The sequence below is a fragment of the Canis lupus genome, chromosome 7 (genome assembly GCF_003254725.2).
Source record: "Canis lupus dingo isolate Sandy chromosome 7, ASM325472v2, whole genome shotgun sequence".
Taxonomy (NCBI): Eukaryota; Metazoa; Chordata; class Mammalia; order Carnivora; family Canidae; genus Canis; species Canis lupus.
The window spans coordinates 51,357,137-51,384,762 of NC_064249.1; the positions used below are offsets into that span (position 1 = coordinate 51,357,137).

At 35.6% G+C, this 27,626-nt stretch overlaps 1 long non-coding RNA gene across 1 annotated transcript; it reads right to left on the reverse strand.

Annotated features, from left to right (window-relative positions):
- Window positions 1–6,863: 6,863 nt before the first annotated feature.
- Window positions 6,864–15,671, reverse strand: LOC112648324 (uncharacterized). Its single transcript, XR_003128914.2, has 3 exons — window positions 15,567–15,671; window positions 14,669–14,865; window positions 6,864–7,214 (listed from the first exon to the last, which is right to left on the reverse strand). It is a non-coding gene; the product is annotated as an uncharacterized LOC112648324 (long non-coding RNA).
- Between the last annotated feature and the right edge of the window lie 11,955 nt (window positions 15,672–27,626).

Below are 27,626 nucleotides of genomic sequence, written 5' to 3' on the forward strand. Positions count from 1 at the left end.
AGTCTTATGGGCTAGGTTCTTCTTCATTTATTTGAGGAGAAGGTGTCAGATTCCCATGTTCCAGGCCATGTGTTCAAAACTATAGTGGCAGTAGTAAGAAGAGATGAGTTAAAATCTTCAAGAATGAGGAGGGTGCAAAGTGGGTTGGTATCAGTTTACTGGAAAGAGAATGAAGAAGGCATTCCAAGTGAACAGAACCATGGAAGCAGATTACATATGTGGAAATGAATGAATACGATGAACTTGGAAAGTTGCTGGGATGGAGAATTCATTGTTGAGATGGGCAAGTTATGTTTATAAGAAGTCAGAGTCATATTGCAGAAGATCTGAGATTTGATATCTCTCACTGAAATTTCACCACCATTTACCCTATCAGAATCTTTTTTTGAAATCCAAAGCTTATTCACTGTGATATAAACTGAAATATTATTAGTAATTATTATTGATAACAATATATATAAGCACCTTTATCTTAAAGAGTTTTCAGGGCACTATCTCATCATGTCACCTAAATGAACTTTGGGAAGGTGGATAACCTGTCTGAATTACAGAAAAAAAAAAAGAGAGAGAGAGAGAGAGAAAAGGAATCACCTTTGTTTACACAGACATGGGACCAAGTATAGATGGGCAAACTCTAAATATAATATTCAAGAAAGGAAAACAAACACCACATGATAAGAAATGTATGTCAAAAGAAGCCTATGCATTTATTACCATCGCCAATTCAAAAAACATATTTCAGAGTTCAAACCAAAAACTTTTATTTTGTATATTTTTCATATTCTCTACTTCATATGTAATTGCTTTACACTGGAAAGTCAGTGTATTTTTTTGATCCTAGCAGCAGTCCAGCAGCAGACACAAGTGCATTGTTCACTCTGGTAACTTCCATCCCAAACCCACTGCTCCACATCATTGGTTAGTTACTATGTCTCCTTGTGTGTATGGGAGAGAGAAGGTTACCAACCAAAAAATTCCTTGAACCCTATCCTAGTTCTACCTGGCCTATAGTGTAAGTCTAAGACAGCACTTCCAAAAACAATCCAACTAAGATGGTGAGAAGTGGAGATGGGAGGGAGTGTCCATATAATGATGTAACTAGATCTATCTAAACTCTGTTACATGGTTAAGGTAGAGATTTATTGAGATGTGTGTGTGTGTGTGTGTGTGTGTGTGTGTATGAAATCACATTAAAAATTTCAATTTAGAAAGAACAGTTGTGTGAACAGGGAACCCATACTCCTAGCTCTCTCCAAGGAAATGAGAAGATTTTCATTTTTAAACAATATAATATAATCAAAATTGACATCACCACTCATAGAGGGAAAATAAGTCTAGTTTTAAAGACACACAGAGTCGAATTCTCCATATAATGGAGTTTTCTTATCTTTATTATTTTATTGAAAGGGACAACATAAAAATCATACTAACAGGTGACTATATTTTAATCAAATATGATGTATTCTGAGAAAAATCAATGTTTGTATCTCTAGATAATTAACATTAGCCATTGTTGTTTCTGATATAGAGACAGAACTGAAATTATAACACCTCTCCCATGCTTATATATAGCAATATCAAGGATAAAGAGCTTGACTTCACAAGGATAGAGAACCTAACCTTCCAAATCTCTCCGTTAGCATTTGCCAAAAAACCGAGACGAAATTTTTGAGAATCAAGAAGCTATCTATGGACCAGCTTCCTCCTCTCCTGTGAGAAGGTGTGGAATTTTCTTAGGAGGAGACTATGTAGATTTAAAGAAAGGTCTATGTGCAAAAGAAAAAAGAGAGAGAGAGAGAAACTGGAATAAAAAACAGGAGGAGACAGATGTAGTCCAAAAAAGAATAAACCCACATGGATTTCTCCAGATAATTGCTTAGTAGCTTAGTAAGGCTTCGTAAGGCTGGATGTTCTGATTCCACCAGCACTATTCCCCAAGCTACCAAGCTACCAACAAGTTCTTTCTGAGACAGAAGGGGAGGGCTCTACCACAATGATGTCATGTACCCAACGGTAAGTTATTGTTTCTATTTTTATTAACAGCACTAAAGATGAAGTTATAATTTGAGAGCAGTAATGAGAGAACTGATAGGAAACTGACTCATGTGTTCTTCCATGAATGATTTCGTAGGTCGTTGTCCTGTTGATATTCTTGCCCCATTCTCAAAAGATTCAAAATGTGGACATATCTGGAGAATATCAAGCCTTCAGGAACAGACTATTGTCAACTATTTTTATAGAAGAACAAAATGAAAGACTGAATTCTGAATTATATACTTTCAATAAAAGATATGGATTTAATGGAAATAATAAATGAACTAATACATCTATTAGTTCTCTTCTAATGAAAATACATATCACTGACATGCTGAAATCCAAAAGACTCATGTTAAATAAAGTCAGAATAAAGAGATTCATGTACACTGAGGCACTACAAGATCAGACCTACCAAGGGTAATAGGAATAGTATAACTACCCCTGAGGGTGCTAGGCACTGGTCTAAGGTCTTTCTATGCATAACTCTTTTATCTTTGACAAACAGTCTGTTTGGGGATTCAATTTGTTATCCTCATTTTACACATGAGTAAATGAGGTAAAAAGAGATTAGCTTACGTGTAGAATAAGAAACATATAATAAGCAAATGAGTCTGAGTTTAATGTAAATGGTCTACCTAAAAATTCTATATGCACACCGATCTTTCTACGAACTGCAAAACTGAGTCTCCACCTGAGAAAATGAAACCTGAAACTCCACATCTTAACATATTCCCCAGGTGTTTCTTGCAGAGCCAACACAATGATGTTGTGTATTAATGTCCACTGAACCTGTGTCCATCGACCACTGCTGTCCAATAGAACAGGAAATCTGGTTTTTGTGTTTTGTATTTGTTTGCCCATCACCTAACACAGGTAGGCCTTCAGTAAATATTTACAATTTATGGAGTTAGTGAATCAGTAATGCCACTGATTGGATCAGATCGTTAAGCAACTGGAGTTTATCTGAAGCTATTCCCTGAAGCCTCAGGGGTTGGGAAACAGGTTTGGAAACTCCTTAATCACCCATATAATTTCCTGTGGAACACCATAAAAAAAGATAACTTTCCACTTTTTTTTTCTTTTTCTTTTCCCTAATTTTACTCTAAATGTTCTGAAATAATCTTATTGTCACCTAATCACTCAGCACGAGAAAGCCTCAGAGCACTCATGACTGTTTTGTTTTGTTTTTCTTTAGACTGTAATATGCTTATTGACTTGTAGACTAGCTAGATTTCCATAGGTAATCTTTTGCAAGAGTTGCATTTGCATGTCATCCACATAGGGATCCATTTAGAATCATCATGAATCGATTTGCTAAGAGTTTACGTTTTTCAGACTTTGGAATTATATCCTAGGAAAATAGAAAACACATTCTCTCCTGCTGTATGAAATATGCAAGAGACTACTTTGGGTTACAATGCTCTTTTGCATTAGCACAGATGCTGAAAAGCAAATTCTCAGCTGGTTGGTCTCACTCAGAAGGTGTGCTACACTAATAACTGTGTATGGGGGAGCACTACCGACTCACAATATAACAAGTTAAACTGCATGTTGTATTAGCATTATTCTTAATGCTAATGTAATGTCTATCCACGAAGGCAGCATTGTTAGATTGTTAGTACTGTAGATTGTAATGACAAAAGGAATTAGATGGGTTTTCTATGTTAAATCAATCATTAAGCAGTGCTATAATTATTTGCTGTTGGGAACGCTCTTTTTTCTATTGTAAAATTGACACAGTCTATGAACGTAATTGCTGTGTTTTCATCCTAGGGCCCTTTAAGATTAGAGTCTGGGAGGAAGATGTGGCACTTCTAATCCTTCTGACATTTCAGAGGGACTATCCTGGCAGGAATAATATCACATCACCGTGTAATTAATCAGTGCATTTTCCTGTGGTCTGTGAAGCCTGTGTTTCCCTCTGCATTTGAGAGACAGAGAGGTGGCATGAACGAACCTTCTGCGGCTTTAATTACAATGTGATGTTAGGTCCAATTATATTCTTGGGCAATCTGACCTTTTCGGGTTGCATATTCAGACCATTTCACTGATTCCAAGGTGGAAAATTTTAGGCATCAATGTATGTGGGTTTGAGATCATTGGATATGTTTCCCCCATTTCCCTGTAAGAAAGTCTTACAGAGTAGAAACTGGTAATGATGACACCAAATTAAAAAAGAAAAACCTTTATTAGCTGAAATGGCCTCCCTTCATTTTGCAGATGATAGGGCCAGTACAACAGAAATCTGTGTTAAGGTATAATCCCGCCCCCTCTCTCTCCTCTCTATAGATAGATACATACATAGATATGTAGATAAGATACAGGGATATATAAATATATATTTGTCTTTCTCTGTCTCTTTTTGAAATCAATGTAAAGCACCTATGTACCTATGTTTGGAAGTAAGAGAAAACAATGTCTCCTCTATGGATAATTTAGCTGAATAGCTCTTCCAGCAATATCATAGGATTAATTAAGCACTTGAGAGGTACACAGAACTATGTGTGGTTTTGGCCTTGCATGGAATTGTCATTAATATCAATATCAATAAAAATGAGAAAGGAACTTTTACTTACAGGGCAAAAGTAGGTGCTGTGGGAGATAACTCAATAGGAAGGCATAATTTCTGCCCCTACCCCCTACTTAGCTCTCCAAGGAAAATACATAGGAACACACAAAGCTAGAATAGAGAAGAAAATATTACAAACATGAATTCAGAGTGGAACAAAACAGCATATGTGTGGGGTATTCAGAGATGGCTTCATGGAAGGAGTGAGGTTTTTATCTGAACGTTATTCTGTAGAAAATAGGAACTGAATAAATTTTAAGGCAGAGATACTATGTTAGAAGAGGTGATTTAGTGAGATTAACTTGGAGATGTTGAGTGTGAGTACCAGGGAGTTGTCGGAGAATAAATGGAGATTTGTGGAAGGCTGCCTTCTTAGTAGAATGGGGCTATGTGGTGTCCTTTGGATTATGGGACCAGCTGAGGCTGAAATCATGAAAATTATTATTGATTGAGAACCGAGAGTGAGTACTCCAAGCAGATGCAGGAAGTGCTCTGTGTGCCTCTCATTAGAGAACTCTCCAAAACCTTAAACTACATGTGGCTTAAGTGTGGAAACTATACATGAATGACATATGAAAACATAGTGTGTATGCGTTTGGGTATCGGTTTACTGGAGAACTCTTATGTGTTTTATTTTATTCCTATAAGGCTATAAAGTGGTTAATATTAACCCCATTTTATTGATGAGGTTAAGGTGATCCAGTTGCTCAAGTTAAAGAAACCAGACTGAACCAGGTGGCAGCAATGACATTCAAACCTAGGCCTTCTGATTCCACGAATCATATTCTTCTCACTCATAATTTCCAATTTCCAAGTCAGGAAAGGTAAATTTATTAGGTCTCCACATGCAAATGTGAAATTTTCGTTGTTAGTTAGCTAATGAGATAGATTGAGAAGCAAAAACGTAGGCTTAATTGCAGTTCACAGGGTGAAAATGCACCAGGACTGCGAAGGGTGCTTGCCTGGGACAGGTGCTACTTAACGATTCATCATCTATTAAGGCAAGGCCGTGGAAAAATACAATAAGGCTGTGATTTTCAAGAATCATAATTCAATTTTTCAAGGAAACAGAATAGATAGCGTGGAGACTATGAGGAATTCAGAAAATATTTATGACTCTTTATTTAGTTGACTTTTATTTATTTGGTTGTTTTTCACTTTGCTGTCTGTCCCCTCCCTTAACCTTCTCACAGTCGGGATTTTCAGTGTAAATATATCCATATGCCCATCAGAGGAAGCCTGACTTGCCTTCCTGAGACAGCCAGGTTTCCATGCCCTTGCACTGTGTCCATCTTTGGCTCTCTTTTCTTTCAGGGCCCTATTTTCCACAGCTTGTATCAGCCTGGCAGTCTTCCTAACTGTGATCTCAGTGCGTACCCTCTCCCCATCCTCCCCTCCCACCACCCCAGCAAGTCAGATGCCTCAGGCCCCACTGTTAGGTGATCTTCAAGATAGAGCCATCATCACTGCAAGATCAACCTGAAAATTAGTAGACAGAACCCTAACCCCCATATTATTCCTCAGGTCTAGTGAAGCCTTACCCTGCAGTGTCCTGGAATTGAGAATAGAATTCTTGACCCTACGTGCCCAAGTCTGATATCCTGTCTGGTCATGACTCCTGGACTGACCTTCTGCTTCAGCTTATGCCTAGGGATCTTATTCCAATAAAAGGGCTGTGCTCTTCAGTTTTTCCAAACTTTTTTTGTGGCGACTGCAAAACTTCTCATAAGATTCCTCATTGGCACAATGGACAAAATATGCCTGTGTGAATTCCCATCAAAGGGCTGCAAAAGGAAGGAATGCTGACCTTGAAACTCCTAGTTTTACCAAAAGGGCCACCAAGTGGAAAAAAAAAAAAAAACAAGAAATGAATATGTAAATACTCCTATAATACCTTATACATGATTTTAAATGTCATGAAATAAAACCAGTTCACAATTTTACAAGAACAATTACAAACAAAACAAAACCCATTAGCTTCAATGGAATTGTTGCCTCTTGAGGGGCAGAAAGAGGGGTGAGCATGGGTAGTAGGGGCAGAAGCCAGTCTATCAGTCAAGAGACACTTCTTGTGGCTCAGTGATCATAATGTGCCCTTTTGGGAGTGGTGTGACTGAGTGAAGCCTCTGACATAAGCAACAGCAAAAGGGGGAAAATGGATAGTGGTGGTTTATTATTGTATTTTCTTCTAAATTTCAATTTACCTTTCCATTCTAATTCACCATTTAAAGCAGGTAAATTCATTCTGCAAATATAATCAAGGGATGTTCATATTGCATTAATAGATTGCTTTAGTTTTGTACTTCTCACAACTTAATTATTTAGAGTCCAATTCCCTTATTCAACATTAGCATATTAAGGCAAAATCTAATTTGCAGTAAGCAGCTTGAGGCCACAGAACCACTGAAAAGAGTAAATGGAGGCAAGTGAGTATGTTGAATTTTTTTTATCTCATCAATGCATTCAGTAGCTGATGGATATATTCTTCACTTGCATCTTCTAGTATTTTAGTTCGGTAAAATAATGTCTGTATTTTGGCAGGCTTGCTTGCATTTTAAGAATCTTTATTAGTTTCTTTTCTGAATAGAAGGCAATGTCTGTCACTGGGCTAAAAATAAATAAGAAAAGAAAGGAAAAAAAAGAAGAAAGAACATCAGACAGATAAAAGTAATGAGCAGATTTTGGTCTTATAGAAGATGACTGATAAATGTTTAATCATTTACTCTTTTGGGTCATTGATTATCTAGCAGCACTGAATATGACCAACCTACCCATCACATCCTTACTGACCAAACTGCTACATGGTCTACCACAGAATGTATTTTAAGATCATCATGGGGAATGTTGAATCAAATAAAAAGTAAATTAACACGCATTTGAAGATATTTCCTCGGAACACTTACTATGGGCCCAGCCATTTGCCAGGCACTATTGTTGGTAATAATTAGAAGAGAAATGTCAACTTGTCCTTTCCCTCAGCATTCTTAGGGTTTAGATAAACACAATCTTCCACACATTAAAGAGTCATACAGCAATGTGGCAGTATAGAGTCAAGAATTGGCTTGTGTCTTTAAACAAATTATGGACTTGCTCGAGAACTTAGAGACAGAAGAGGTCAGGAAGGGAAAGTTTGTTTTCAACTGCTGCTAAGTACAAAGCATGGATAAGGCCATGGCATAGCTAGGGAGTAACATGGATAGTCCTTGCAATTTGGATTTGGAGGGAGGGCTATAGAGGAGAGATCAGCTTGAAACTCTCTCAAACACTATGAAGCCATATGAGTTTGGCCATTAAAAAGATAGCAGACATATATAATGATTGTCTCCTCTTAAAATGAGCTCTGAGCTCTAGTTTGAAGCTCCAGTGATGGGTAATTCAGTGGAAGCTGCCTTCGGCAATTTGCAAAGAACTGTCTGAAGATGCAGTGTTGCTATTCCTTAATGATTATATTTGTCTTTAAGGAGAAGAAATGAGTCATGGTCAAATTTCACAAGTTCATGCATTAGATTGACTGAATCATCCACTATGTCCAGTTTCTAGCCTCCTCTAACTCAGTTTAATTGACAAAGAAATCCAGATTTTGAGTGACCCTAAAACAGATCATTAAGAGAAGGCTGGGAGAAGGACTTGAAAGCAGCCTTTATATTCCTATTACAAGAAAGTTTGCAATCAGCAAGTACTATGTTTAGATAAGCCTATTACATTTTTTAGAAAGTGGCTATGGTGGCTCTAGCAAAGAGTTCACTGGACTTACGAAACACATCTCTATCTCAGCTTCGAAAGCATATGCTCTTTCATAGTCTTCACTGTGGAACCCTGGAGACAGTAATAGCCTTGGAGACAGACAGCCGTTGCTTTAAATCTCTACTCTCCTCTTTGTCATTTATTATCTGTATAACCTTGGACATATCTATTCTATCCTTTGAGTTTCTGTATGCTTATCTGTTACAGGGTTGCCATGTTTATTAAATGCTGTAGTATACTGAACTGAACTGCTCAGCACAGTGCCTCGAATAGAGTAACCATTGAACAGATGTTAGTTACTATTCTCAGTATTATTGTTATTAGTATTATCACTCCTGTCAGACACTTGCCATTACACTTTTCTTCTCTAAAGGATTCTATGTCCAATCCTCCTCACTGTACTCAGAAGAATCCTGATAATTTAAGGAGCTTGTAGTAGTTCCACTGACTTTGCCAGAGACTAATTTAGCATCTGCCTCTGGCCAATGAAGAAGTGAGGGGAGGTCTGGAGGGGGACTTCTTTGAAAGTTACATGAAACTTTCATGTAAAAGGGACATGAAAGATAGTTTCTCTTTTCTTACGTGTTGTATTCCTGTGTATGACACCTGGGACTGAGATAACCATGTGGGACAATGAAGGACACTGGGCAAAGAAAAAAAAACAACATACAGAAAGAAACATGTAAAAAAAGAAACATGTAAAAGACAGAAGCAACCTGAACCATATGCCAACATGGAGCCACTGAATTAACCTATTAATGGAGCCGAATACTTAACTGTTATTGAGAAACTTAATTTTCTTTATTTTTAAATGATAATTTAAAGCATATTTTCTGCTTCCTGCATCCTCAAGCATCCTAGATGATACATTATTAAATAAATTAATGTTTTTCTCTTGGTCCTATTTCTTCCGCATATAAATACATCCACACAGATATATATATATATATATATATATATATGTGACATAAACACACACAGACACACATACACACACACATACACACAAACAAGGCTGACATACAGGAAGGCCAGCCCCATGTCTGACTCTATGGAATGGTCAGCCTAGTAAATAAAAACTCATTTTATTTTATTTGGCTGTGATTGACTAAGAGACTGCTATGGTAAATAATCACGGGTTGTACAAAGATGAATAAAACAGTCTTTTCTCTCAACTGATTTATAATCAAACACAGAGAATAAATACATAAACAACTATCATCCAAGGAGGGATGAAGTATCTATCTTAGAAGAAGTATAAGGTTGAAAAAGAAGAGAGCACAAGAGATAGGTCATGCATGATCTTTGACAGTGGAAGGATCCATTTCTATTACAAATAATATGTATTTGTGTTCCATGTATTTGGCATTATAATTAGTAGTTTTAGTCTGATAGAAATGTTGCCCCTTCTTGGGGACAATCACCAACATTTAATTCTTATTTGCCCTCTGATGCTCATCTTTTTACCTCAGTCCATTTATTATTTATAAAGTCTAGAACAAACACACTGGCTCTTACCTCCAGTCATTCTTCCTACATCTAATGTTTATGGTGTAGACTGAGTCTTAAGATCCAAAAACCTCTTATTTCCACTTTGAATTCTGAAAATCTTCCTTTTAAACTAAAAAGCTGAAGATTGACCTTTTGTCCTCCACTATTCTGCTGTGACTTCCCATCCCTGAGGCTGAAAACATACATGATCTTGGACACTACAAGAACTGTAAGAAGGATGGGGAAAGTATGAGGAGAAAAAGAATTTCATGGAATAAAAAACTCATAGGAGTATACAAAATACCATATCTTTGCACAAAGGGAAAAGGCACAGGGGAATATGAACTAGTGACAGAGGGAAGTGCAGAAAAGAAGACAAGAGTATATTCATGGCAGAATGACACAGAGATAGGGTAAATTTCCTATGATCACGTGGGAAGAGTGGGTAGTGTACAGGCTCATTTTGGGCAACTTCTTTGAAAATAGCTGCTGAGTAATATATAAACTTGCTATGCCTTAATTTCATGCAACAATACATCCAGGTAAAAATACTGAACCATCAATGTGGCAGTGACTGGCCTAGATTCTTCTGCATATGCAAAGATTCAGTGAGATATGTCATCCCAAAGTCCTAAGCAGAATGTCCTAATTGAATCAAGTTGAGTGATAGGGAATGACTGATAGGATTGAAATGGTATAGAGAACATCTAAGAAAGTAGATTTAAAGCTGAGATACTTTGATTTTAACCAGTAACTGATCTGCCCACTAATCCATCTACATGTATGAATCATCTTTGTCAGATATGTCTTGTCTGTTGTTTAAGCCAACTTTTTCATGATTTTTGCATGCAGTTGTTTTTTCCCTCAGCTTTCTTCACTTCAAGATAGAGACTCCCTAAGAACATGTTCCAGTTCTCTCTCCCAGGCTGCCACAGCTCTTTAAGCAGACATTTGAAGAACTGTCAGAATCAAGGGACAGAGAGCGGAAAGAGCAGACAAGGGAAGCAGAAGGCAGTGCAAAAAAATGAGAAGTGCTGTGGTAGCTGGCCATTGTGCCAATTTCATGCTTTCACACCTTTGAATGAGTGTTCAAAGTGTTTCATTTTGGAAGCCTCAGACAGTGGAGCACTGATTGCAATGGCTTCAGGCATTTCAGGGCACAGCTGGCCACTCGGCCACCCCTGTGTCCATGGCAGTTTTCTAAAAATAAGGGAAATAAAATATAGGTTATTTTCAGCTCTGATGGGTGAACCTCACTGTGAACAACTGCAGGATCAGTGTTGTTTTTTTTTTTGTTTTGTTTTGTTTTGTTTTTTTCCCCTTTCTTTCAATTTCTTTTTTCAACACAGCCCAAGCCACATCAGCTTTGAGCAATATGATTCTTCTTTCACATAGTATGGAAGAAACAGCAAGAAAGAAAGATGCCATTTTAGATAAATAATAACAAATTCTGAGCTTGGGTTATTGCAATGGTCTAGCTAGTCTCAAATTCTGTCTTAAAGAAAGAAAAAAAAATCTGGGGTTCGGGAAGACAAACATTAAAAACTAGCTATTGATATGTTATACTTATTTAAAAACAAAAATAAACCAAAAACCCCTTTTAAATGAGTGTTTTTATATGGAACTATTAAGTGTAACTAGTCTTAATTGAATCTATTTAAATATTTAGTCATACAATATTTTAGAATAATGAATGTAGTAAACAATGTCTCCAAGCTCTCTGTTTTGATATTCCCCACTTGAGAGCTAGATGTCTGAAGACCTGAGTTTTAGATCTAGATCCACTGCTCGTTGTTGCCTCGTAGGTACACTTGATAAGTCACTTAATTTCTACAGGACCTCAATTCTACATTAAATTGAGAATTAAAATATTTTTTCTTTAGAATTAGTTAAAACTTGAAGAATTTAAAAAGTCATTTAATTAAATTTTTTAAAGGATTGTATTTATTTATTTCATAGAAAACATGAGAGAGAGAGAGAGAGAGAGAAAATGAGCAGGGCGGGGAGGGGAGAAGGAGAGGGAAAAGTAGACTCTCCCCTGGGCAGGGAGCTCAGTGTAGGAAGGACTCAGTCCCAAAACCCAGGGATCATGACCTTAGCCAAACAAAGGCAGACACTTAACTAACTGAGCCACCCAGGTGTCCAAGAGGTCTAACTAATTTTATTTACAGATAAGAAAGCTACCTGGTCACACAGTTAGTTAATTTTTAAATTAATTTATTTATTTAAGAGAGAGAGAGAGAGAGTGAGACAGAGAAAGAGAAAGTGAGTTTAAGTGGGGGAGAGGCAGAGGGTGAGAACCTTCCTACCACTCTCCACTGAGTGTGGGCTGGACGCAAGGCTGGATCTCAGAGCCCTGAGATCATGACCTGAGCGGAACCAGAGTCTGACATTTAACCGACTAAGCCACCTAGGTGCCCCAGTTAGTAGAATATTTTTAATAAGCACTCAGCTGTCCTGATTACTGACATGTATTTTTACATTATTGCTATCATCATTTTTGCTTCATATAAGTCTTCCATCCTATAAATCTAGTCAACTCATCCCTACCACCAATATCACAATGCTTCTAACATATTTTGATACAATTTACTTCCTTTTTGGAACTCCCTCATATATCTCAATAACATTTACCTAGTTTCATGAACAAACTAAGGACATCTCCATCCCTGCAGCCTTCCCTGACTGCCCTTGCAAATATAATCTCTTGTTCTTTGGAACTGAGTAACACCTAACAGCTCTATCACTTAAGTCATCCATCTACAAAGTCAATGAATAATACATGCAGCCTAGGCATGACAGAGGAGCCTGACTCACACCTACTTCTTTGTGTCCTCAGCAACTAGAAATGTGTCTTTAGTCATAATTTCCTTATATGCAAAAGGGGAATAATATTACCTCCTATTTCATAGAACATTTATGAAGATTAAATTTTATATATATTCATATCAACCTAAAGCATTGTTTGACATATAGTAAGCTCTCTATTAATCTTGATAATTATTATTCTATTTGTTGTTGATAATGATAATGATGATCCTTGGGGGTAAGTGAAAAATTTTCTTCTGGAGGATTGTTGACCAAATCCCCAAACTCCATTCCTAATGGGACCATGCTAGAAAGTAAAGAAATAATTAAGCTAAGGACTTCTTCATCCTTCTATAAAGAGAATGCCATTTCCTAATTCCCTGAATACTTGAGATTGCCTGAATTTCTTAGAGGCAAATTGAAAATACAATAGGATGTATATTCTAGAGTAGTTAAGCTTTCACTGCTTTGCTTTAGGGTTTTGATTTCTTATCCCTTTGGTTCATAGATAATAAGATTTGAAGATCAGTGACATTTTTGGACTTTTAAAAAAGTACTTGATCCTTATAAATTTTAAAGATTTCTACATGCATAGATATGATGAGTTGGGTTGGGGGTGAATACAGACTTCCTTTTCCAACAGACATTGGTACCAGAAATATATTTTCTTACCTCTAGAGCTGCTGAAAACTTTAGATACTAAGTTAGAAGCAATAAGTCATGTATCTTGTTATGATGAGGGCACTCACTCATATGAGCAGCATAAAAGATATTCTTAACTAAGAGCTAATGGTATCTGGTGTTCTGTTATAGTTCTACCGCTGAATATGTGACAGAAATTATTTCTTCTTTCTGAGCCAGTTTCCTCATCAGTAATCATTTTGGGTCTAGCCTGACTTAGTTTCTTTTAAGTTTAAAATTCTGGAAAATGATATCTTTGGATAAAATTTAATAGACTAATTTCAGACCAAATTTGGGCAATTTTTGAGCTGTTTAATACCATAGATGTTTCCAATAATGGACCAATGTTTTTTAGCATCAACCTCATGGTTAGAATTTTAAGTTCCATGATATCGGATTTTACAGAAAACAAGGAGAAAGGATATATCATTTTGCTGCCCTCATTCTAATTACTAGAGCATGACAAAGCAATCTTTTGTGCCTAGCACCAGTTAAACAACCAATTCATCAATATAATCTGACTTACAATGTGCAGGGATCCTAAAAATTATTGATCATTCATAAGGGTGAGAGAAAAAGAAAGTCTTTTCATATAGGGTATCTTATTTGACAGACAAGCATTAAATGTATAAAAGACTTAATTAAATCCCATCTCTCTTTATATTGGAGGTGGATCTTATAGACATACATTGCCAGTTTAGGGCATTTGTATAGAATAGTCTAATGTTTTTTGTATCAAATGACACCCCACCCCAATTTATAGTGGAGCCATTTGAAGAATTATTCTATTGGTTAATGATTAACATATTTTTGCATTCTTTGGAAACAGCCATTGATCTCTTTATAAATATTTATATCTATAGCCCTGTATCTATAATTATCTTGAGACAAATAAAATCACTTTGTAGTTATGAGTTTATACATACTACCTTTACAATATACTATGTGAAATTCAGGGGTAAGAAATATTTCCTTTATATGTGTGTTATCCAAGATCTACTACAATATCTGATACATAAGGTGACCATCTGTCCCAATTAGCCTAAGATAATTCTGTTTTATTCTGTTTTATGACCATGGTCCTAGAATAATTATAACTAGCACCTCTATCACACATAAAAGGGTTCTTATTAGTTGATAAATTATTTGGTCAACCTACCTATACATACATATAGGTTCCCCCTAAATATTTATAAATGATGAATCCCCCAAATAAGATCTCATCCCTTGATTAAGTTTTGTGTCTATATTCATTTTTGTCATTGAACTCCAGAGAGTAGAGGGCATGTTATATGGACAACCAAGAGAATTAATTTTAAAAATTATAAAGATGTATACCTTGATATGAATTTAGAAGCCATTTAATCTTCTATTCAAAGCAGTGATTCTTCTTCAGAATCCCCCCAAATGGCTATATATCCTTAGTTTCTTTGTGAATTTATTATATCTATGTGTGTCTAGCAGGCTTTTTCCTAAGTGCTAAAATGCAGCAGTGACTAGAACAGATGTGTTACTTGCATTCATGATGCACAGCGCTTAATGGAGAAGAGAAACAATACACAAAAACATCAAACACATAAGCATATGATAGAATTATGATACTAGGGAAGTTTCAATGAGATCAAATAGCAAAGTTCTAATGTAGACAGAAACCAGAAGGGGTCAATATAGGCCTCTCAGGGAAGTAGCATTAATGCTAAACTTGGATGATCAATAGGACAAAGTCTGCAAAGATTGTGGAGGAAGAGTGTTCCTGGACAAAGAAATAGCATATAGCAAAGTTCTGAAGTGGAAAAGAGCTTTGAGACTTTAAGAAACTGAAGGACGACTAACAAAACATGATGGAAGCTAAGATGAAGGTTGGTACAAAGTGATATCAGAGTGGGAGCTCAAGGCCAAATCTTGTATATTTAGGACCACAGCTGATTATTGTAGCAGCCCATTCTTTTAATTTTGCCTCAATCCTGGTCAAATTAATAGGCCTAGGAACTACTGCCAGAGGAACAATACCCATATTTATAGTCTACGGTCTTTCTCCTCCTTTAATGTTTCCTTAACATTAAATACTCATTCACTCAAGGGGAGAGGAATGCAGGCATGGACATGGTAGAAGAGAAGAGTGAAAAGGAAGGCCAGACTCATTATTTCAAAGAAAACCATTCTGATCACTGGGACTATCTACTCATCCCTTGTTTCCCTTACTTTTTTTTTTTTTTTAATTAAAAAGGGCATTTACATGCTAATTGGATCTTTATTCCTTGAGAGTCCCTCTGCTCTTGTAAAGTCTTCCTCTTTTGAAGCATTTAATCCCCAGCTTGAAACATCACTGTTGATTGCAATGGAAAGACTGTGATGTCACAAATGGGGGATTATGACTTCACAGGAGAAATAAGAGAGCAAGACAGTTAGTTTCAAGAGACCAAGATCTTTTATTTATAAGAATGTCTCTATTAATCAAAAGGGGACAGAAATACCAAACATATAGAAAATGACAGCAGAATTGTAGCTAAATAAAATGTTCTTCAAAATTATCCTGGCAATGTCACTTTCTCTTTAGACAATTCCTGAGAAATGCTATTGCAGAAGATAGGTTTGAGATTCCAAATCTCCCTATACTCAGCACTTGAGAAATACTTAGCCCTGGGGTAATTGAAAGTATAATCAGGCCACAGAGCAAGCGCTGCCACATTTTGTCTATAATGTACAGCATAATGCTACCCATGGCCCCTTCATGATGTTCTTTTAGTTGGGTCCCTGGAAGAGAACTCACCTCCATTGCATTTCATCAGTTAAATCTTTTGGTTCTAAGGTGTATTTTGGGGGAGGTGGGGGCAAGGGGTTAAGTACAAACTCAATTTCTTTAAAAGATAGAGGCATTTAAGTAATATTTTTTCTTTTTGAGTGAGTTTGGATAGTTGTAACTTTTAATGAAGTTGTCTATTCCATCTAGATTATTAAATTTATGACTATAGAATTGTTCATAGTATTCTCTTCCTATTCGTTAATGTCTGTAGGATCAGAACTGATGCTTCTGTTTTCATTCCTAATATTGGTAATATGTGTCTTCTCTATTTTTTTTTCTTGATCATACTGGCTAAAGATTAATCATTTTTACTATTCTTTTCAAATGAAAGGCTTTTGTCTTTTTCAGTTATCCCTATTGTGTTTCCATTTACAATTTCAGTTATTTCTATGTTTATCTAGTATATCATTCTTTCTGCTTGCTTTAGGTTTAATTTACTATTCTTTCTTTAGTGTCTTAATGTAGTAGCTTAGGTTACTGATTTTAGAACTTTCTTCTTTTCTAACATATGCACTTAAGGCCATACGTTTCCTATTAAATGAATTTTGATGTCTTGTATTTTAGTTTTTATTTAATTCAAAAGATTAATTTTTCCTCTTGGTATTTCCTCTTCATGTCACAGTCATTTAATACTGTGTTATTTAATTTACAAATATTTGGAGATTTTTATAGATGTATTTCTGTTTCTGATTTCTAATTTAAGTGTGCTATGTATGATCTGAGAAGATACTTTGCATTATTTGCTTTTAAAAATTTCTTAAGTTTATCTCAGATGCTCCATGTTCCAATATATATTGAAAAGAATGTATATTCAGTTGTTGTTGCTTGAGAGTTCTATAAGTACCTACAAGATTAAGTTGGCTAATAGTATTTTTGGGTAATATATATCTTTTCTAATTTTCTGCTTAATTGTTCTATCAATTATGGAGAAAGTTATAGTAAGGCTTTATCTAAAACTTGAATTTGGTTTATTTCTTTTTTCATATCTACCTGGTTTTGCCTCATGAACTTTTTTTTTAATTGAGGTATAGTTGAAATGCAATATTATATTAGTTGACGTTGAATATCATATTAATTACACCATAGTTATTCAACATTGATATACATTACAAAATGCTCACCATGATAAGTGTAGTTACCTTTTGTCACCATACAAAATTATTGATATATTATTGACTATATTTTCCATGCTATATTTTTTGCTCTATGAGTTATTTATTTTATAATTGGAAATTTGTACCTCTTACTTCCCTTTTCCTATTTCATCCATTTCCCCACTCTCCTCCTCTCTGGCATGTTTTGCCTTTTAGATTCCACATAAAAGTGAAATCATATGTTATTTGCCTTTTTCTGTCTGACTTACGTTACTTAGCATAATATCCTCAAGGTCTTTCCATGTAATTGTAAATGGCAAGATTTCACCCGTTTTCATGGCTGAATAATATTCTATTGTATATATAATATATATGTATATTATATAAGTATAACGCATATATATGTATATGCATATATATGCATATATGTTATATATATAATCCATTTGTCTATTAATGGGCACTTAGGCTATATTACTTCTATATCTGGGTTATTATAAATAATGTTGCAATAAACATAAGGGTACATATTTATATTTTTTTTCAAATCAGTGTTTTCATTTTCTTCAGGTAATACTCAGAAGTGAAATTACTGGATTATATGATATTTCTATTTTTGAAACAGGCTGCTATATACATTGAATGTTATATATGAGCCTCATAATAACCACAACCTAAAATCTATAATACATACACAAAAAATTAGAAGAAGTGAGTCCAAGCATAATACTAAAGAAAGACATTGAAATACAAGAAAGCAAAAGAAGAAAAAAGAACAGAAAAGGACCATACATACACCATAAACCAATTAACAATATGGCAATAAATACATACTTATCAATAATTACTTTAAATGTTCCAATCAAAAGACACAGGGTGACTAGATACATAAAAAATAAAACAAAAACAAAAAAATAAGACCCATCTGTATGTTGCCTGCTAGAGACTCTCTTCAGACCCAAAGAAAGTGAAGGGATGGAAAGACGATATTTCATGCAAACTCCAGCAAAAAAACAAAACAAAACAAACAAAACAAAACAAAACAAAACAAAAAACCAAACTTGGGTTGCTATTCTTACAGCAGACAAAAAATTATTTGAAACAAAGATTATAATAAGAGACAAAACTGCATTACAGAATGATAAAATGATCAATCCAACAAGAGTAAATACAATTATAAATACCTATGCACTCAACATAGACACCTAAATATATAAAATAAATATTATCAGACATAAATGGAGAAATTGACAGTAATTCAATATTAGTAGGAGACTTTAACATCCCATTTATATCAATGAATAGATCATTCATACAGAAAATCAATAAGGCAACAATGGCTTTGCCATACATACTTTTGGATTCTGTTGTTTGATTCATAGACATTTAGATTTGCTACATACCTTCTTGAAGAATATATACCATTGTAATTATAATTATGTAAGTCCTTCTCTATCTCTACTCATATTCATCTTATTCTGAAGTCTACTTTGTCAAAATAAATACTCCCACACTCTTGTTTTTGTTTTGGGAATAAGAAAAATAAATGCTTTAAAAATTTTTTACCTCCATTATTCTTTCTTTGATGCTCTTCCTTCCTTTCTGTAGGTCTGAATTTCTGACCTATATTATTTTTCTTCTTTCTAAGGAACATCTTTACACATTTCTTGTAATACAGGTTTACTGGTAAAAAAAAAAAAAAAAGGCCTCAATATTGGCTGTCTGAGAGTCTTTTACTCCTTTCTTTTTGAAGGGTAATTTTACATGAATTCTAGGTTGATGGACTTTTTCTCTCAACACTTTAAATACTTCACTCCATCCTCTTTTTGCTTGCATGTTTTCAAGGAAGCTGGATGTAATTCTTATTTTTGTTCCTCAATAAGTCAAGGTATTGCTTCCTTCTAGCTTCTTTCAGAATTTTTTTTCTTTATCTCTGATGTTCTTCATCTCTGTAGCTTGACAGTGATATTCCTAGGTATAGATTTTGGTTTTTGTTTTGTTTTGTTTTGTTTTTGGCATTCATCCTGCTTGGTGTTCTATGAAGTTCTTAGATCTGTGGTTTGGTGACCGACTTTAATTTGGGGAAACTTTCAGTCATTGTCATTTCAAATATTCCTTCTTTTTCTTTTTCTCTTTCTTTTCCTTCTGGTATTCCCATTACATATATATTATACCTTCTGTACTTATCCCACAGTTGTTGGATATTCTCTTCTGCTTTTTTCAGTCTTTGCCCTCTTTGTTTTTCAGTTTTTGAGAACTCTATGTATCTTCTAGCTCAGAGATTCTTTACTCAACTGTGTCTAATTTGTTAATAAGCCAATTAAAGTCATTCTTCATTTCTGTTAGTGTTTTTATTCCAAGCATTTCTTTTGTATTCTTTCTTTGGATTTCCATCTCTCTGCTTGCCCATTAGGTCTTGTATGTTGTTAACTTTATCCATTAGAACTCTAAGCATACTAATCATAATTGTTCTAAATTCCCAGTTTGATAATTCCAACATCTCTGCCATGTTTGGTCCTAATTCTTGTTCTGTCCCCTCAAATTGTGGTGTTTTCATTTGCTTTTGTTTTGTTTTGTTTTGTTTTTGCCTTTTGGTATGTCTCATAATTTTTTTTCTTGACAGCTGAACATGATGTACCAGGTTTAAAAACAAAAGGAAGAAGCTACTGTAAATAGGCCTTTAGTAATGTATTGATGAAGTGTGGGAGGAAGGGAAGCATTCTGTAATTCTATAATTAGGTCTCAAGCTTTCAGTGAGCCTAGGCCTCTGGACTATGAACTTTACAAATGTTCTCAGTTTTCTCTCCCTTTAGGTGAGACAAAAAGGCTAGAGTGGACTGGAGTTGGGTATTTCCATTTTCCTATATGGCAAGCTATTGCTAGCCAGATATAGCTATTTCCCTTCCCCCAGGACAGTTAGGACCTGATAATGTCTTAGGAGCTTAGTTTCTGGCTAACTACTTTTCCCTGAGTGTGGATGTTATTAAGGAACAGAGTGTTCTAGCATATTTCAGAATGATTCCTTTTCCCCTTCCCCTGCTGGAGTAATGAGGACATTTTCCCCCAATGTTTACTATAGGAATGTGGTCAAGCTCCTGGAGGTAAATCTCACAAGATTGTGGGGGCGCTCCTATAACTGAATCCCCCTGGAGTTTTTAAATCTTAGACTTGTCCATGCTAAGCCTCCAGCAATTATTCAATTATAGTTAAGATTTCCCTACCTGAACTGGTTCCTGTGGTCATTTCCACTTCTGAATCTGCTCTAGTAAGCTATGATTCCTGTATTCAATTTTAAGTCTCTTCATCTTGAAGCAAGGTTTTCCCTGTGTCCTTCCTCTTAAAGATTCAAGAAAAGTTGTCAATTTTTCAGTATGTTCAGCTTTTTCTTTGTTTTTAGGATAGTGGTTTCCACACTCTTTACATGGAACTGGAAACCACACTTGTCCTATTATCTTTCAATTATTGTTTCCACGATATATCTTTCTTCCTCCTTTTTCTTTTAAATTATCTCCTTCTTTGTATTTAAAGTGACTTTTTGTAGAAAGTAAATAGATTGTTCCAGCTTTGGCTATGGGGAGACTTTTCAACTGCCCTTTTGATATATCCTTACTTTTTTGTTTGTTTGTTTGTTTGTTTTTGGCACTATAAGATGCTCCTGGCTCATCTTGCATATTTCCTACCCAACTCCTCCAATTAGCCATTTCCTCAAGGAGTTTCAGTTCCTTTCACTGAAGAATGGTACTGGAAACCAAGGTCTGGATGCTAGGTATACACACTGTTACTGGAGTGTTTTGATCCGAGGCCCTCTTAGCTGACATAGTAAGGAAATATATATGCAAATATACATACATCTATAAATATTTGTATATGTATCCATCTGTCGCTCTAGTAAGTGAAACAGTTCACACTGATGTCTGTAACTCTAATCCATTACTAGATGAGTCATTTTAGCATCAAATCCTTGCTTATCTATAACTTTCCATTCTAAAAATAAGAAAACTCAATTCTGTCTTCTGTCATCCATTTATTTAATTATTCCATTCCAGTATAGATGTAATTTTAGAATTGCTAACTTATACCTCTGAAAGAAAAAAATAACTAGAATATTATGGTTATGAATAGTTAGTTTCTTTTGCCTTTACTCTTATAGAATCTACTCTTTACTAAATTTGCTTAGGCCAGCAACTTTAAGTAGCATAGTTATTTATATTACTGTGAATTTTGTTTTCTAAGATTTATATTTGATGTTTTCTTGGGTTTTATCTCCCTGTTGAAATTACCTATTTGATCTCACATGTTACCTACCTTTTCCTTGAGAATCTATAACTTAATAATAATTAACTTATTGTTTTAAGTTCCCTGGATGGTAGTACCAGCATCTTGTCATATCTGAGTCTTATTCGGATATTTAGTCTGTCTTTTCAGGTATGGGTTGTTTTTTTGTTTTTGCTTTGTTTTTGTCTTTTTATATACTTCATAAATTTCTGTTCAAAGTTGGGCACATTGTATAGGATAATAAATACTAAAGTAATAGTTTTATTCTTGCAGTAGAGCATATCTTTCCATCTGTGGGGGGTTATGTTAAACTAGTTAGGATTTAGGCTGCATTTGAAAATTTTTTTAAGGTTTTATTTATTCATGAGAGACACAGAGAGAAAGAGGCAGAGACACAGGTAGAGGGAGGAGCAGGGTCCACGCAGGGAGCCTGATGCGGGACTCAATTCCGGGACTCCAGAATCATGCCCTAGGCAGAAGGCAGGCACTAAACCACTGAGCCACCCAGGGATCCCCCCCCCTTTTTTTTTTTGCATTTGAAATTTTTGTTGCTATGGGTACTCTCAGTGTACCAAAGTCTTCAAATTTCTCCAGTGATACTTTGTTTTTGTTTCCCTCCCTTTGCAGTGCTGGTGGGAGTCTGCATTTTCCATTTTTCCAGCTATATTACACTATTTTTTTTTTTTTTAAGATTTTATTTATTCATTCATGAGAGACACAGAGAAAGGCAAAGACACAGGCAGAAGGAGAAGCAGGCTCCCTGTAGGGAGCCCGACGTGGGACTCGATCCCAGGTCTCCAGGATTACAGCCTGGGCTGAAGGCAGCGCTAGACCGCTGAGCCACCTGGGCTGCTTGTTATTTTTAAACTAATGCTTGGGATCCCTGGGTGGCGCAGCGGTTTGGCGCCTGCCTTTGGCCCAGGGCGCGATCCTGGAGACCCGGGATCGAATCCCACATCAGGCTCCCGGTGCATGGAGCCTGCTTCTCCCTCTGCCTGTGTCTCTGCCTCTCTCTCTCTCTCTCTCTCTCTCTCTGTGACTATCATAAATAAAAAATAAAAAAATAAAAAAAAAATAAACTAATGCTTATTAGCAGGATTATAGAGGATTTAGGAGGGAGCATAATTTTTCATCTTGGACACATATTGTAAACCTGTTCTTAGGGATGCAGCTTTTACAAATGTTCCTGCCCCTGTTCCAGATACAATGATGAACATAGCAATCATTCTGCCCTTCATTCCCATCACTTCACTTCCATTGGGTCCCAACTAACGCTTTCAGAGTACACATTTTGATACTTTCCCCATGCGGATTAGGGTTTTTGTTCCTTAAGGAGGATAGAGGAAATAGTGTAAAAAGATTTTCATGTTTAGCCTACATTCCTCTTCCTCAAACTGCTATAAACTTCCACCAGTGTGCTCTGGTAGGAAACTTTGATGCCATTCCCTTTCCAGATGAATATTTTTACTCCTTAAGGGAGAGAGGTAGGATGGGTCTTGACAGAGTTTTGGCAGTAGCTGCTCTTCCTTTTTACTACTGGCATCATGAGGGAGCTTTTTCAAGATTCTCTCAAGTCTTTTCTATGGGTACCTGGCAGTGTTTTCAGAGAAAAACCCGGCTAGAGTGTGTGGATCCCTCTATATCTGTGGCCTTCAGTACTTCAATCCTCTCACAATAGGTTCCACTGAACTTTTAGCTATTCTTTCAAAATTTCTATTTAAATTAATTTATAGGCCTATTGTTAAATGATATCTGACCCAGGTAAACATGTACTCAAGTGTTCCTGTTTCTTTAGTGCCTGCTTTTCTCTCAATTTTATGTTTAGCTGCTTGCCCTACAACTTCAGTTCTATGAAGATTTCACTAAAAGTCACTAATTTGCTGTTTGTCTAGCTTTTTCTTTGTTGCAAAGGTGGGAATGGTGTTATTCACAGCTTTTTCTGGCTGAGAGCTGAAATCAGAGCCCTTGAGAATGTGCTTTGACTTTTACTAATTGAAATTAGTTAAAACTGAAATTGAAATTCCTACAACTCAACAACCAAAAAAAAAAAAAAAAGTTACTTAAGGTTTATGTATATATGACTATATGCTGAACGTTGATTTTTAAAAGAACAGGTTTGAATGTTTTATCATTCTCTCCAGGTCAGTTTTCTTGGGCTTGCTTTTTCAAATTCATTGCAGCAGTCTGAGCTCTTGGCTTTGATGAACTTTGACAGATGGACAATGCAGTGGGGCAAAGAAAATAAAAGCCTAAAATAGTCCTCATGTTATGAGAACTCATGGACACTTGAAAAATTAGTTCCAATAGGGGTATTCATCACCCCTATATCTCTGCCCCCACACCCAAAAAAGGCCTTGCAACACAAGAACCACTTCAAAGGAGGTAATAGAAAGATATGCAAAATGTGGGCCAATTTTAAAATCAGAAAACAATTTAGGATTGGATCAATCTAAATATTGATCAATTACAAACCTAGAATAATGAGATTTTAAGTGACATTAATTTGACAACAATAGAAAAGCAGCAGCAACTGTAACTACAACAACGACAAAAATGTTATTTGGCCTCCAGCCTAAACTTACTGGTTTATTCCAAATCAAATGTAAACTCTTTCATTAAGCCTTCCCTAATTTTAACCAAAAAAGAAATCATTGCTTTCATATCTAAAACACATGTTATCTCTCAGGTCACCATCTCAGGGTTATGGAGATTGAGCCCCACATTAGGATGTGTCCTGGGGTGGAGCCTGCTTAGTATTTTCTCTCTCCCTTCTCTTTCTGCCCCTCTCCTTTCCAGCTCACGTTTGTACTCTCTCTCAAATAAATAAATCTAAAAAAAAAAAATTTTAAATAAAAAAGATGTTATCTTTCTTATTGAGCCTAAACTAATCTGAATCTAACTACATTGTGAATCAGTGTGGACACAAACAAATGACAGCAAGCAAAATCTACTTACTTAGAGGGATAGGCAGGGAGTGAGTCACCACCACTTGTGTTTGGCAAAGACTCGAAAAGGCAGGTAAATGGGAAAACTTTATAGTAGAACAAAGCAATGGCTTCAGGTAGTGCCCTGATGGGAGGCTATTGGCATGCAGAAGCTGCAGGTGGGCTAACTAGAAGTGGGGCATCCTTTATGATTGGTTGGAGGTGTATATTTGCTTGCTCTGACTGGTCCTCAATTGGAAGTGGGGACAAAAATTAGAAAAGCTTTCAGTTATTAATCAAGTCCTGTGATCCCTGGGTGGCGCAGTGGTTTAGCGCCTGCCTTTGGCCCAGGGTGCGATCCTGGAGACCCGGGATCGAATCCCACGTCGGGCTCCCGGTGCATGGAGCCTGCTTCTCCCTCTGCCTATGTCTCTGCCTCTCTCTCTCTCTCTCTGTGTGACTATCATAAATAAATAAAAATTAAAAAAAAAAAATCAAGTCCTGGCCACTCTGGGCCAACTATGATAGGAGTTCTTTTTTTTTTTTTTTTTTTAATTTCCTGGATTGTTACTGTAGTTACAGGTCTGACTTCCCACAAGTTCAACTTATAAATAGGTAGCAGTCTGGTTTCTGAGCCTGGTTGCTGTAGCCAATAGGTTAGTTTCCTGGGCGACTAGTTGCTGCAGGTTATGGGTAAGAATTTAATTTTTACATATGGTCTGATGATTGTTTATATACTCAGTCTTTCAGTGGCAAAGAAATAAGTGCCCCCAAAGTCTAGACCTAACCTGTTCAAAATTACCTATCCCTGGATTTCCAAACAAGGCACAGCCCCGGGTCTCAAAATTAAACTTGAAGCAGAGTCGTCCTTATTAAGCCCCTTCATCTTTGCTGAAGGAATGGTATGTAAGGAAAGAAAGATTCAAGAGGCCCTAGAAGCTAAGTGAGAGGACTGCATACCCAAGATAATAATAGTGTTATGTTAGGAAAGCCCTTCACAACTTTGGTTACAGAATATATTACTTAAATTGCATATTTTCCTAATTCTTTTAATTCTGAATTTTTAAATTTGTAAGTGAATTTAGGGAAGACCAGTGGTTTTGCATTCAGACTCTGTAAAGATCTTTGGGAACCAATGAGCTATTTTCAGCATTTCATAGGTAAACAGAAATAAATAAATACTGCAATGAGACTGCACAAGCTAATAAAAATACTATATACCATCATTGTTCTTAATGTATTAATATTATTTATACATAATGAAATCATTCTTTGAATATTAGTAAGTTACATAGATACTTCTTTATAATAAATATGGAATATGTGAACTATTTCAAATAAAGGGTCTCTAGAGTATAAAGGACATGTTTGTCACTTTGTAGTAAAATAGCAAAAACTTCTTGACAAATGAACTTTAGGGTTTCTTCTGGTTTCAACAATTTTATGCTTATAGCAGATTCATAGTTTTGATATTTTAAAACATTTTTGACATAAAAAGAACCATCTTTAGTGAGATTTATTTAACACGATTAGAAGACGAAGCTATAACTCTAAGGAAGTATGATCAAACCAAATGTATAAATTCCAGTTTGAATTTATAAAATTTGAATTTGTAATAAATATAAATTCAAAATATATTTCTTAAAGGAAAAGAAACTAGGAGTAGCAAAATAGCTTAAGTATTTTTTTTCAAATAACTTTCATTTATGAAACTAAGGAAAATTTAAGATTTGTTTTTTGAGTAATAAAATGGTTGCTTTGGAGAGCTTATAAATTGTCAGTGTCTTGACATTTAAACATACCTCTTAGATTGGATTTTTATTACTAATTTGCTCATTAAACCTTTTGCCACTGGAACCTTAAAAGTGTATCTTTCTAAATCATTGTGATTTCTCAATAGTGGAGTCTAGAGTAATGATGCTCGAAATGTATTTATTTGTTAGCATAGTACATACATTTCCCATGTATTGTGATATATTAATAGGGGTAAAATGTTAAGGAATAATGTGTGTGCCTCCTTCCATTCCATTCAGTGTTTGGAAATAGCATCCCCCTTTCAGGAGGACCATTTCTGTGTGGCCATGGTTAAGAAGATTTGCTCTGCTCCCCTAGAGTACAAAAGAAAAAGAAGTCTAGAGAAACCCTTAACAGGAAGATTTTCAAGCTTTATTCCATTGTTTCCTATGACAGCCCCAAATTAGGTGACAAAAATGTACTGAACACTAGCTTTTGCAAATTGGGAAATGAAGAATACAACTTGCAAATTCCCACTTCCCACAATTTTAATAAAAAAGTTACAAGCAACTCTTAAAATCACAATAAGGAAGAAATCAAGGCCTGAGAGAATTGCTTTGCAAAGATGAGCTCCTTTTTCCTTTGTAAGATCCAATAAAATGCCTTTACAGAACAAAACGACACATTTCCAGACAACAACTGCAATATCAAATTGTGCACTTTTATCTCCACACTGACGTTATCAATATATTAACAAAAATTAAAAACCTTAAGAAATAAAATTCCCAAATACAATGGATTAAGGTACTACACAAACAGTGATTACTTTGATTCTGTTAGCTCGGAAGATGTTCCTAATGAAACCCATAATTTACTGCATGAAGTAAAGTTCTAGGTATTTTGTACATATGTTTTCAAAATATGGTAATTCAAGGTGATCTTGCCATTGATTTGTTATAGGAAACAAGGAGTTATTAAGTGATATAACTTGTTGGTGTGTATTTTACTCTGTTCATATAAACCAGTGAAGCAAGATCAATTTGTTTCTCGGTTGAATTAGTTTTCTTGTGGGCACCTCAAGCATACATTCAAGAACAGCTTCCAAGAAACAAATTTATTTTCCCGAAATGATGGTCTTTATTGGCAACATCTAGTTCTTTTAATTTTACAGTTGGTTTCCCAGTTATGATCTCTGTTTTCATGAAGCATGAGAAAAATCCTAGAACAGTTAAATGTGCTTACCATATAGTTTATGAATTAGTTGCTTCTTCAAATTGGCAAAAGTCATAGAATAAAACTGCACTCTCAGTAACTCAGTCCTTCTTTTCCTGACTCTCCCTGAACAGTAAAATTATTTATCCTACATGCATCCCAGCTTGGTCATGGCAGGAATTAAATTGTCATCAGGATATACATACATATACATATGCATACACACACACACACATATACATGGAGGGGAAAAG